Raw genomic sequence first — 11,591 nt, forward strand, 5'->3', positions numbered from 1 at the left:
AACACCCACATGTTTAAATGTATGTGTATATATAGTTCTGACATATATATATATATATATAAAATATGGTTGTGATGTATATGTACATCAGAATGAAATATTCTAGAACAAAAAATGAACAATTGACATCTTGTCATATTTGCTTTATGTCTTGTGTATGCATAACTTCTCTTAAGCCATCAATTATTACCTAACAACTAAATTCCACAGCCTATAATCAATCACTATCCATAAGTGATGTGTGTGTATGAGTTTGTTGTCACTATTCAGTGACTCTTGTGTCTTAAAGCTCTCTCCTGTTTATCTCCAATTCCATTGGCCTTCTTTGATACAGCCATTAGGAGAAGCTCAATATTCTACCCAACTCCACTCTAGGCTTTTCTTCAAAATGACTTAGGATGATGGCAAGAGAATATTTTATGTTTAGGGTATTTTCTTTCTTAGGAATTTGAATTCCTATTTTGATCTAGCTGGATGGTAAGATTTGCTTGAGCCTTCTCGTGATTAGGCATCTCCTATAAAGATACTTTGATTAGCTAATTTGAAAAGATCTGCATCAGGCCTTTGGGAAAAATCTCTTCTAATGATCCATTGTTTTTCTTGGTTTGTGTTTTCCTTTATTTCCTTTTTCTCACATTGTATTAATAAAAATTCTGAAGATTCTAAATTAAGGTACAATCTTAAGACAATACTAAGAACTATTGTTCACATACTTTTATGGTTCGAAGACCTAGGTCTATCTAACTGGAGAAAAGACAGAAGGAATCCTTGTACTTCTACATCATTAAACACAGTTACCTGGAGAACAGATTATGGCCTGAAGCAAATGCCTATAGAAAAATATAATAATGCCTGGAGCATTCTTTCATTATCTCTCTTATAAACCTAGTACAGACATAAGCAGTTTCTTAGTGTCAACATTTCCCTAGAAGCCAAAAATATTTGGATGAAGGTGCTTGCTTCTTTTGTATGCTGGTGTGTTAAAGCTTGCTGGTGTTTTCTGCTCTATTCAATCTTCAACAGTACACGATTCCCAGAATTCAAAATGTGATCCTGTTTGTTCTTTGCTCCGTATTCACTGAGTGACCTTATTTGTTTTCAGTTCTTCAACTGCCATCTCTATGTCATTAAGTACAAAATCTGTAGTCTTATCTGAAAATGCTCTCATGTGATAAACACATTTCATATTGCCTAGTGGACATTTTTATCTGCAAATTCAGTGGCACTTAACATGTATGCAATAGAATTTAATATCTGTCTTACAATTTATGTCTCATTTATGACCCAATTCTCACATTTCTTTATTTCTCTTAATAATACTGCATTTCAAAAAATTGCTTAAGGTTAAAAACACAACAAAAATGACAAAAAACTTGGTGCACAATATGTGTCTCAACTCTATGTAAATAATCACTATATTCTGTCAGTTGCAATTTAGATGTATCCTTAAATCTACTTTTTCTTTCTACCCATGCTGCCATTCATTTTATTGAGTCCTTATTATCTCTTGCTTGAATTTCTTACTGCTGTCCATGTCAATGAGTTTATGATCACTCCAGACCATCTAGCACATGGCTTTTCGCTTCCCACAGCTATGGAGTAAACTTTATGCCATATTCCTGTCTATATTCCATTCTCATTTCTCACTACTAGTATAACACTGAATTTCTCTCCATTATATTGATTAAATAGGACCAAATTTCAGCTCTATAGCTTTGCATTTAAAATGTCATTTGCCCTAAATGTCATATGCCCTACTCATATATGTGACATATCCATGCTCATTTTTTTCAGGATTTCAAAAAAGTATTTTTTTTTTTTTTGAGATGTAGTCACATTTTGTCACTCAGGCTGGAGTGCAATGGCGTCATCTTGGCTCGCCACAACCTCTGCCTCCCAGGTTCAAGCAATTCTCATGTCTCAGCCTCCTGAGTAGCTGGGATTACAGGCGCCCACCACCAATTTTTTTGTATTTTTAGTAGAGGTGGGGTTTTACCATGTTGGACAGGCTCGTCTGAAACTCCTGACATCAGGTGACCCACCCACCTCGGCCTCTCAAAGTGCTGGGATTACAGGGGTAAGCCACTGTGCCCGGCCCAAAAAAGTATATGTTTAATAAATTTTTTTCTTAACAATTGGAGAGTGATTTAGTAGCTCAAATATCACATCCAACTGATATAATGTTAATAACATAATTTAAAGATATGTTTGTATGAGAATTCAGGAGTACAAACATCATATCTTCTTCAATCCGTCTAGATATCCTTGAATGTATCCAACAATAGGAAAAGTTTATTACATACCTTGTGCTAGATAAAGAAAAGACAGAGATAAAGAAATACGTACTATGTACTTCAAAGAAATTCTCTCTGATCATGAAAAAGACATATAAACAAACTTTAAGAGTATGTATGTGCAATGTAAAAACATAAACATGGTATCTAGATAGCTCCAAGGAGAGAGTGATTACTTCTGTCTTGTACATAACCAGAGAAGGATTGCTTTCAGAAGTGATGTCTGATATAAAATTCTATGGATGAATTTGCATGGGCAAAGTGTACTGGATGGGGTTGGAGAGGACATTCCACAGACAGAGGATGACACATACTAAAGCAATGTCTGTCTATTGAATTAATTGCAATATTGCATTCAATCATTCAACCAATGTTTCTGATAACTATTACGTGTAAGTAACATGTGGTATTGAGGATTAAGGATTCAGACATGCTCTTGCATTCGGAGTTCAGAATGTAATATTATTATTCATTATCTGAATGATAAATATAATTTCCCAAATACTAGGTGTTAGCTTTCTGCACCATTAATGCTTGGCATGGTTTATCAATAAGGCAGCAAATACACTGCAAGCAATTCATTATATGATTGTCTTTCACATTAGCAAATATAAAATGATCAGAGAAAGCTCTGAAAACCCAAAATGCACTAAACTACAAAAACAAGAAAGCAATGTTCTACTAGTTGGAACTCCCAAAGGTTTATTTTCCCCAGAAGCATGAAGATGGATGGGCTTTTTGATTTTTATCCCAGCACCTGTTCATTCTATCACCAAGCTGCTTAATCATGTGCTCCTGCCAAAAGAGTGGCAGGCCGTATTTCCTAATATGTTTTAATAGTTGAAATTATAAAATAGTAGATGTGATTTATCTGATGTAGCAACTACAATTTGGGATACTCCCAAATGTTCTCCTGGGCTATTTTAGGCAAAAATCATCCTCTGGAAAGGGGAAATGTTTTGTATAAATGCAGTCAAATCTTGATTGAAGGTACTAAAATATAAAGAGAAACAGTGGATAATAAAAGAACAGGTTTTTTAAGCATATGCATATATTTGCTGTGTCTAACAACATATTACTCTTTAGTTTTTTTATTTTTTTATAGTTAGACATTTAAGCTGATTGATTTATAATCTCTAGCCAAGTACCTACTGACTCAAAACCACCATTTAAAATGTTTGAGGCAGGTCAACGTGGCCTGGCAGAAATTTGAACACACATTTGGTTTTATACATTTCACTGTCCCTTAGAGCTTCTGTTGGATGTGGAGTTTCTCTCCAAGGACATGTTAGAGCTGGGCCTGTCTAAGAGCTGATGTGGTCTAGCAAGAAAAAAAAAATACACGGAGATCATAGGAAAAATTTTTACTATGGCAGTCAGGCACTTTCTCCAAGAATAGCATTCTCATAGTACTTAAAGTTTGGGAAATAAACAAACACATAAGCAAAAGCACGTTCAACCACCCTAGTGGGCTCAGATGGGTTAGTCCCACTCTAATTGTCAAAAATAGTTGAAACAAACTTTCATCTAAACACAGCAAATAAAAATTCCCATTGCCTTGTCAGATTGGAGCCAATTCAGTGGGAAATCCTCCTTGATTTTCTGTATTATTCCATTCTCACACTGCTGTAAAGAACTACCTGGTGAGACTGGGTAGTTAACGAAGAAAAGAGGTTTAACTGACTCACAATTCCACAGGCTATACAGGAGGCATGGCTGGGAAGGGAGGCCTCAGGAAACATACAGTCATAGCAGAAGATGAAGGGGAAGCAAGCAGGTCTTCACGTGTCCACAGGGAAGAGTGAAGAGGGAAGCCCCACACACTGTCAAACAACTGGATCTTGTGAGAACTCATTCACTATTAGAACAGCAAGAGGGAAGTCTGCTTTCATAACCCAATCACCTCCCACCGGGCCCCTCTTCTAACACGTGGGAATTATAATTCAACATGAGATTTGGGTGGGGACACAGAGCCATATCAGTCTTCAGCATGTAAAAACAACAAAGTAAAACAAAAACAAAAACAAAACCTAATTTTTTTGAATCATCTCTCTTGTTTTATTTTAATACTCAGGAAACTTAATGTACCTTTCTAGAAATTAAGGTGACCTTCCTGTAAATTAATCATTGTTTGTCTAACTACTTAACCTCATAAAAATCCTGAAAGCTCTGTTATGTCACAATTTTGATAATGCCACACAGGCTGATCTACAGGTCAGAGGCAGTTTTGATTGCTCTTTTATGATGTACAGTTAGGAATAAATGTCACAGACTCACAAAATCATTATAAGTTTTAAATATACTCATAAGCTCCAAATTTACTCACACACACGCACAAAACAAATCTTAGAGTGGCTATTATTTTAGCAACTTTTGTTTTGTCAGATGAGAAAATGCCAACAAATTAGAGCATAACCTACAACTCTGCATTATGAACTTCTCAAAATTAACAATAATATCCACCTGACAAATAACACATCACAGTTGACTATTTTACAAAGGGTAGTGACTCCCAGGAGGCTAATCTAAAAACTGTCTTCTCATCTTTCTAAAGGATAAAGGCGATAGAGAATTAGTGTCACATTTTTCTCTCTCAGGGGATGAAGAGAAAGTTGTTATATTGTTACTTTCTTTTCAGGGATGTAATCCAGCCTGCTATTTCAAACAGGATGGCCAACTAATTCTCAGTGGTTTCACAGCATGAATAAAACAATGGGTTTCTGGGCAACCTCTGCAACCAAGTGATTAAGAACTTTATTACCCCAGCACAGTGGCTCATGCCTGTATTCCCAACATTTTGGGAGGTCACGGTGGGAGGATCACTTGAGCTCAGAAGTTTGAGACCAGCCTGGGCAACATAGAGAGATGGCGTCCTTACTAAAAACAAACAAAAGAAAAGTAGCCAGGTTGATATGGTTTGACTGTGCCCTACCCAAATCTCATCTTGAACTGTAGTTCCCGTAATCCCCAGGTGTTGTGAGAGGGACACAGCGGGAGGTAATTGAATCATGGGGGCAGTTTCCCCCATGCTATTATTGTGATAGTAAGTTCTCACGAGATCTGATGGTTCTATAAGGGGCTTCCCCCTTTGCTCAGCTCTCATTCTTCTCCTTACCACCATGTGAATGATATGTTTGCTTCCCCTTCTGCCACGATTGTAAGTTTCCTGAGGCCTCCCCAGCCATGCCAAAATATGAGTCAATTAAACCTATTTCCTTTATAAATTACCCAGTCTCAGGTATGTCTTTATTAGCAACATGAGAACAGACTAATACACAGGTGTAGTGGCACGTGCCTGTAGTCCCAGCTACTCTAAACTGAGGTGGGAGGATCTCTTGAGCCTGGAAGATAGAGCCTGGGAAGTCAAGGCTGCAGGGAGCCATGAGGTGAGGACGCCACTGCTTTCCAGCCTGGGTGACAGAGCAAGACTCTGTCTCAAAGACAAAAAGCAAACAAACAAAGCAATAACTTTTTGAAAATTGTGGCTGCCTTGCTACCTAAATAGGCCAATTTATTTTGACCTTATTTATAATTCTTTATTTAAGAAATATCTTAGCACAGAAATTCTTTATCCACAGTTAATCTAAGAAATTTTTTTGAAAAATACCAACATGGTACTTTTGAAAACCTGAATCTGGCACCTGCATTCTTTACCCTAGTCAAACACTAAGTGCTCTTTCTTTCATCCTCATTCTCTTACTTGTAGGAACAGGAATGGAACAGAGAATTCGGGAAAAAACAGATTGACGGTTATTCCTCTCCAGGTCCCTAAAAGGCATTATACCTTATACCTATAAATGGAATCAGCATTGACCCTAACCTTCGATAAGTAGTGCCAAGTTCACAGACAATGAGCTCCTTCTTGCTTAACAGTGCACTCATGAAGCCTGTTCCTGAAATGGCCAATGCTGGAAAGAAGCTGTGTAAATCCCTAATTGATTAGTGCTATGACCTTGTACACATCATTTCATCTTTCTGGGGCTCATTTTTCTTCATCAGGAAAGTCCAGATATTGCTCTAGCTCCCTTCTGCCTTCAACTAATCATATTTATATAATTATACAAGCAAGTTTTTAGATGGACTCGCAATTGATGTATTATGCTTTCGTTATTATATATTAACTCAAAAATAAAGAGAGGTAACAAACTGTATTGTTATTAACAAAACTATCTTTTAAAAGTCCTATCATCCCTCGATTCCTGCCAAAATGCTTATATTCTTCATTTTGGAACTCGCATAGCCAGGCTGGAGTGCAATGGCATGATCTCAGCTCATTGCAACCTCCACCTCCCAGGTTCAAGTGCTTCTCCTGCCTCAGCATCTCAAGTAGCTGAGACTACAGGCACATGCCATCACGCCTGGCTAATTTTTGTATTTTTATTGGAGACAGGGTTCACCTCTTAATAGTGTCACATTGTAATACCCAAATTTTGGAGTGGGCATATTTAAACCATAGTGCTTAGGCATTCATGCTTTTTGACAAGACCTACTCATTCCTGCCCTGTGGCTACTGGCTGGGTTTGGAAAATGGGTGGCAGTAGCAGGAGTCAGAAATGCAGAGAGAAAGATGTCAAGTAGGTACCATTCCTAGCCCTCTTTCCTATCATTCTGACAGTGGCTGCATCCCACAGGACAAATCATCTTAGATGGCCATTTCTTTTGCATGGAAATGTACTCCATGGATCCAGCCCCGTCTTCTGTCATGTTAGACCCAGGAGTGGGTGGTAAGTGGCTTTCTGTTGTTGCCAGAGTCTCAGGCTCCACTACCCTTAACTATGTCCACATCTCTTGAATAGCCCCTTAATTATTCTATTCATTTTGACCTTCAAGCTTGGCAACTGTTTCCTATGGGGTACTTAATGCTACAGTACTCTGTATACTCTTTTTGGTAATTCTTTGAGATAAATCATTTATTATTTTTTTCTTCTCCTAAAATAAAATTAATTTTAACTGTTATTATAATTTTATTAATTACACATGAATGCGACTGAAGAAAACCCACATTTAACCTCTTTTATCAACCCATTCATGTATAAAGCTCTAGTATGGTTCTCCTTTTATTCAAATATGCATGTTTTCTCTCAACAAAAATTTCTGCCTATGTTTCACCGAGACAATATTTTAGATAGTTTTATGTCTTTACATTTCTTAGTGCGGTTGAGAATTGGATTTCATTAAATTTTGTTTTCTAACGTATGATTTCTGGCATGGTGTCACACTATTTTGTATAACTCTATTGTGTGCAGTCACTTCCAATTGCTTTATGAAATCGTTTTATGTAAAATAATTATAATTGTATTTTTATATTTGTTTCTGTATCATGTATACACAGGCTGGAATTTAAACAGTGACGTTTAATGTAAATGCTTCACAATGCTTGAAAGAAGAAGCCTAATCTCACCATACTAGAGCTTCCCTAGAAGTGAGAGCTTCTGTTTTCTACAAAAATCAAGATTTTTCTATAATTTTCAATACTATTTTTATTGCTTTTCGTGAGAGTAATTGGGGAACAGCAGTTGGGGAAAAACAATAAGACTTTCATATTCTTTGAGCCATGTTTCCCAGAGGACAGGACTACCATATTGAGATGGCAGACAACGATCTCTGTGCAGCTGGCTGTTAAGTATACTTAGACTTCGCATTGTGATCTAGATTCTCCGCAGATAGATGTCATGATATTGATTCAAGATGAGACAGTAAGATGTTCCTTATTTTGGCACTCGGCCTCAGTCATATATTCCAAACTAGTTTAAACTTGGCCATCCATTTGTCTTTGGGAAACTTTATTCAAAGATGTAATAGCCAGTGCACATTTTACTCATTGTATTCACTTTCTTCAAAAACACTATTCCAACCACAGAGAAGTAGTAACTAACATATTCCAACACACAGTTGTATGATGTTTCTGATTTTAAGAGAAAGGACTGCCGGGCATGGTGGCTCACTCCTGTAATCCCAGCATTTTGGGAGACCGAAGCGGGAGGATCACCTGGGGTCCAGGGGTCCAGAGTTCGAGACCCGCCTGACCAATATGGAGAAACCTTGTCTCTACTAAAAATACAAAATTAGCTGGGCATAGTGGTGCATGCCTGTAATTCCAACTACGTGGGAGGCTGAGGCAGGAGAATTGCTGGAACCTGGGAGGAGGTTGCGGTGAGCAGAGATCATGCCATTGCACTCCAGCCTGTGCAATAAGAGTGAAACTCCATCTCAAAAAAAAAAAAAAAAAAAAAAAGAGAGAGAGATAGGACTTTTAGCATTTCACTGTTCAGTACAACATTGAATGTAGCATATCCTGAATCCAAAGCCCTTTCACACATTTTCCATGGCAAAAATCTCATATGCATATTTATTTCTTCTATTTTTCAACAAATGCATGATCTCTCAAATCAGAAGTTTCAAGGTTTTGCACATTTACTCTCTCTCTCTCTCTATGTATATATATATATAGTAACTCCATCTGCCTGACATGCCATCTCTGATATTTCTGAACTCATTTGCTTTCAAAATTCTGTCTTGAAGCATTCATTAATTATTCTGTTATGATAACATTCTGAGTCACATTGAAATTCCAGTGAAACATTGAACCAACACACGGTCATAACAAGTAAAATATATTAAATTATTAGCATGATCAAAGTACTAGGCCAAACATTGGCTTATATGTAGTCACAAACATATATGTGCAGCATATGCAAATATACACACAGATTATATATTGACAATATATTTGTAAGGAAGATATATTTTCACTTCTATTTTGAAAAAATAGAAACTTAGATCAAGATATTAATATTAAATCGTTTGTTTATTGGTCAACGCAAATGAAGTATAAGAGGTCTTTTTTCATTTTTTAATCCTAAAAAATTAATTTTTACTTTATATGCAAATAGAAAGCTTTGAATGCATTTTTCTTCACACCCCACCCAGCCTGGAAAATATTTGTTATAACAATATGCAAAGTCCTATTTGAGGAATTTGAAATGACTGGTGGTATGTGAATTGGACTGGAGAGGTAAGGATAGAATTGAGAATATCACTGCAGATAGCAAGGACAGATGCAATAAAATGTAATCTCGGCATTTACTTGTAAAATACTTCATTTTTATCTGTTAGTTTGTGAAAGAGGTTAAGAAGGCAGAAGGAGTGAACCTTGTTGACTGCACCGAAGGGAAAGAAAAATGGACAGAGGGTGCACTCACTGCTGTCTCCAGAGACTAAAGGAGCAAACATGCTCTAGCATAACCCTTAAGAAAATGCACCAAGGGAACACAATTACAAAGTGATCAAAGTGATCAAAAACAAAGTACTCTCTAATGGTGACATTTCCTCTGGAATTTTGTATTATTTTTATAATATTTGTATTATTCCTCTGGAATTTTGTATTATTTGGACAGAGAAGACTATCCTGGTATCCCTGAAATCAAACATGTAGAGTAATTTTATAGGTAAATGTAATTATAGATGAATTAAACCAGCCATGTGCACAAAGAATTTTAGGGTAATGTCGCTCGAGGTTCTCTGTAAAGCTGACTGGGCAGATTCCCAGGTTGCCAGTAAATGAAGCAATTTTCACTATTTAACATCATATCATCTTTGCTGTTCCTCGAATTCCAAAGGTTGCTGACCAAATGAGAGATGATTTATCAAGATGATCCTTGGCTTCCACTTTTATCTCATTTTTGTTCCCCTGGACATTGAACTCTATTCCCTAAACTCTGTCTTTATGGCAACTTTTTGAAACTTTTTGAGTATTACGAATCAAACAAACGTGAAATAGTTGAGCATCATAGACTCTTAATGGAAATTCAAAAATAAATTTTCATGAAAGATATACCTCCCTCCTAATATAGCATTAATAATTATAACTTAAACAATTTCCTTTTAGGACACTAAAATGTTGGAGGTGAGAAGTCAAAACATTTGCTCTTGTATTTATGAAGTGAACAGAAATATTGGTCCTTAACAGTTTGGTTATATAGGCATTGTCATCTGTTTAGGTAGCTTGTCATGACGATGAGGACCAACCTCTGTTTTTTTATCTTACCCAAATTCCTTTCTAAGGAGTCTGGGAAGTCATGCCCTACAAACCATAAATTCTCATCAGATGGGTTTTGTTTAACCCTGTATTTCATGACTTACTTTCCAGTTTGACTCTGGTATAACAAGGAAGAACATCAAATGTTCTACCCCAAAATATATTTCCTTGCCATACTTTGAAATTGCCTTGCAAAGTCTCTTGTAGGAAAAATCCATATTCTATAGAGAATCCCCTTCACCCTTTGTTTTCCTTCCTTCCTTCCCAGATCCAGGAGATAATCAACTAACAGCCAGGCACCCTTTTAAATCCGATATAAAACAATTTAGAACCTGCTGTCTCTGAAGTCTGCTATCTAAGAGCTTCCTCTGGACAATAAAACCTGGTCTTCACAATCCCTTTTCTTTAACCTGAACATTCCTTTCTATGGATACCCGGTCTTCAGATAACCTCAACCAGTTCTCAACCAGAAAATGTTTAAATTTACCTATGGCCTGGAAGCCCCCGCTTTGGGTTGTTCTATTATGCCCAGACCGTTTATTCCCCGAAGAAGACCACCAGAGTCCAGAGTCAAAGCTAAGCAGCAAGGATCTTTATTATAGGTTCGAACCTGGAACTCTCACTCGCTCGTGAAACGAGACGGGCAGGAGAGCTCCCCCACTGAGCTCCGAGCAGTGTTATATAGTCTAAGAAAAGTGGGCATAGAGTTATTATACAAATCAGATATATGATTGGCTAGTGTTTGAACAAGGCGATTTGGCTAACTATGATTGGTTCCCGCCATTTCGGATATTTCGGTTCAACCTTTGAGGCGGGAGAGCAGGTTTATGGCAGCAAGAGTTTATCTTACTTAAACACGTCTTGTGACCTTGCCTCAGAACTTACAAAATCTCTGGTATGTGCAAAACAAAATCTCTGGTACGTGCAGAAAAACAGGTACTCACAGAACTTACGAAATCTCTGGTATGTGCAAAGATTAGAGAGCAGAACAAAAGGGTGTAGNGAACTTACGAAATCTCTGGTATGTGCAAAGATTAGAGAGCAGAACAAAAGGGTGTAGCAGGGGGGGCGGGTACACATCTATCTTTGTGTCCTTTCATTTCATTTTTACAGTTATAAATGTAAGAGATCAATAAACATTTCAATTCATTTATAAGTAATGTTTATTGATCTCTTAGTTGAAATTTGAAATTTTAATTTTTGAATGTGTTATTTAACTTAAAGTATCCATGGAGTGATCAATACATGTAGCTGCCAGT

This window comes from Theropithecus gelada, chromosome 13 (assembly GCF_003255815.1).
Source record: "Theropithecus gelada isolate Dixy chromosome 13, Tgel_1.0, whole genome shotgun sequence".
Classification (NCBI taxonomy): Eukaryota; Metazoa; Chordata; class Mammalia; order Primates; family Cercopithecidae; genus Theropithecus; species Theropithecus gelada.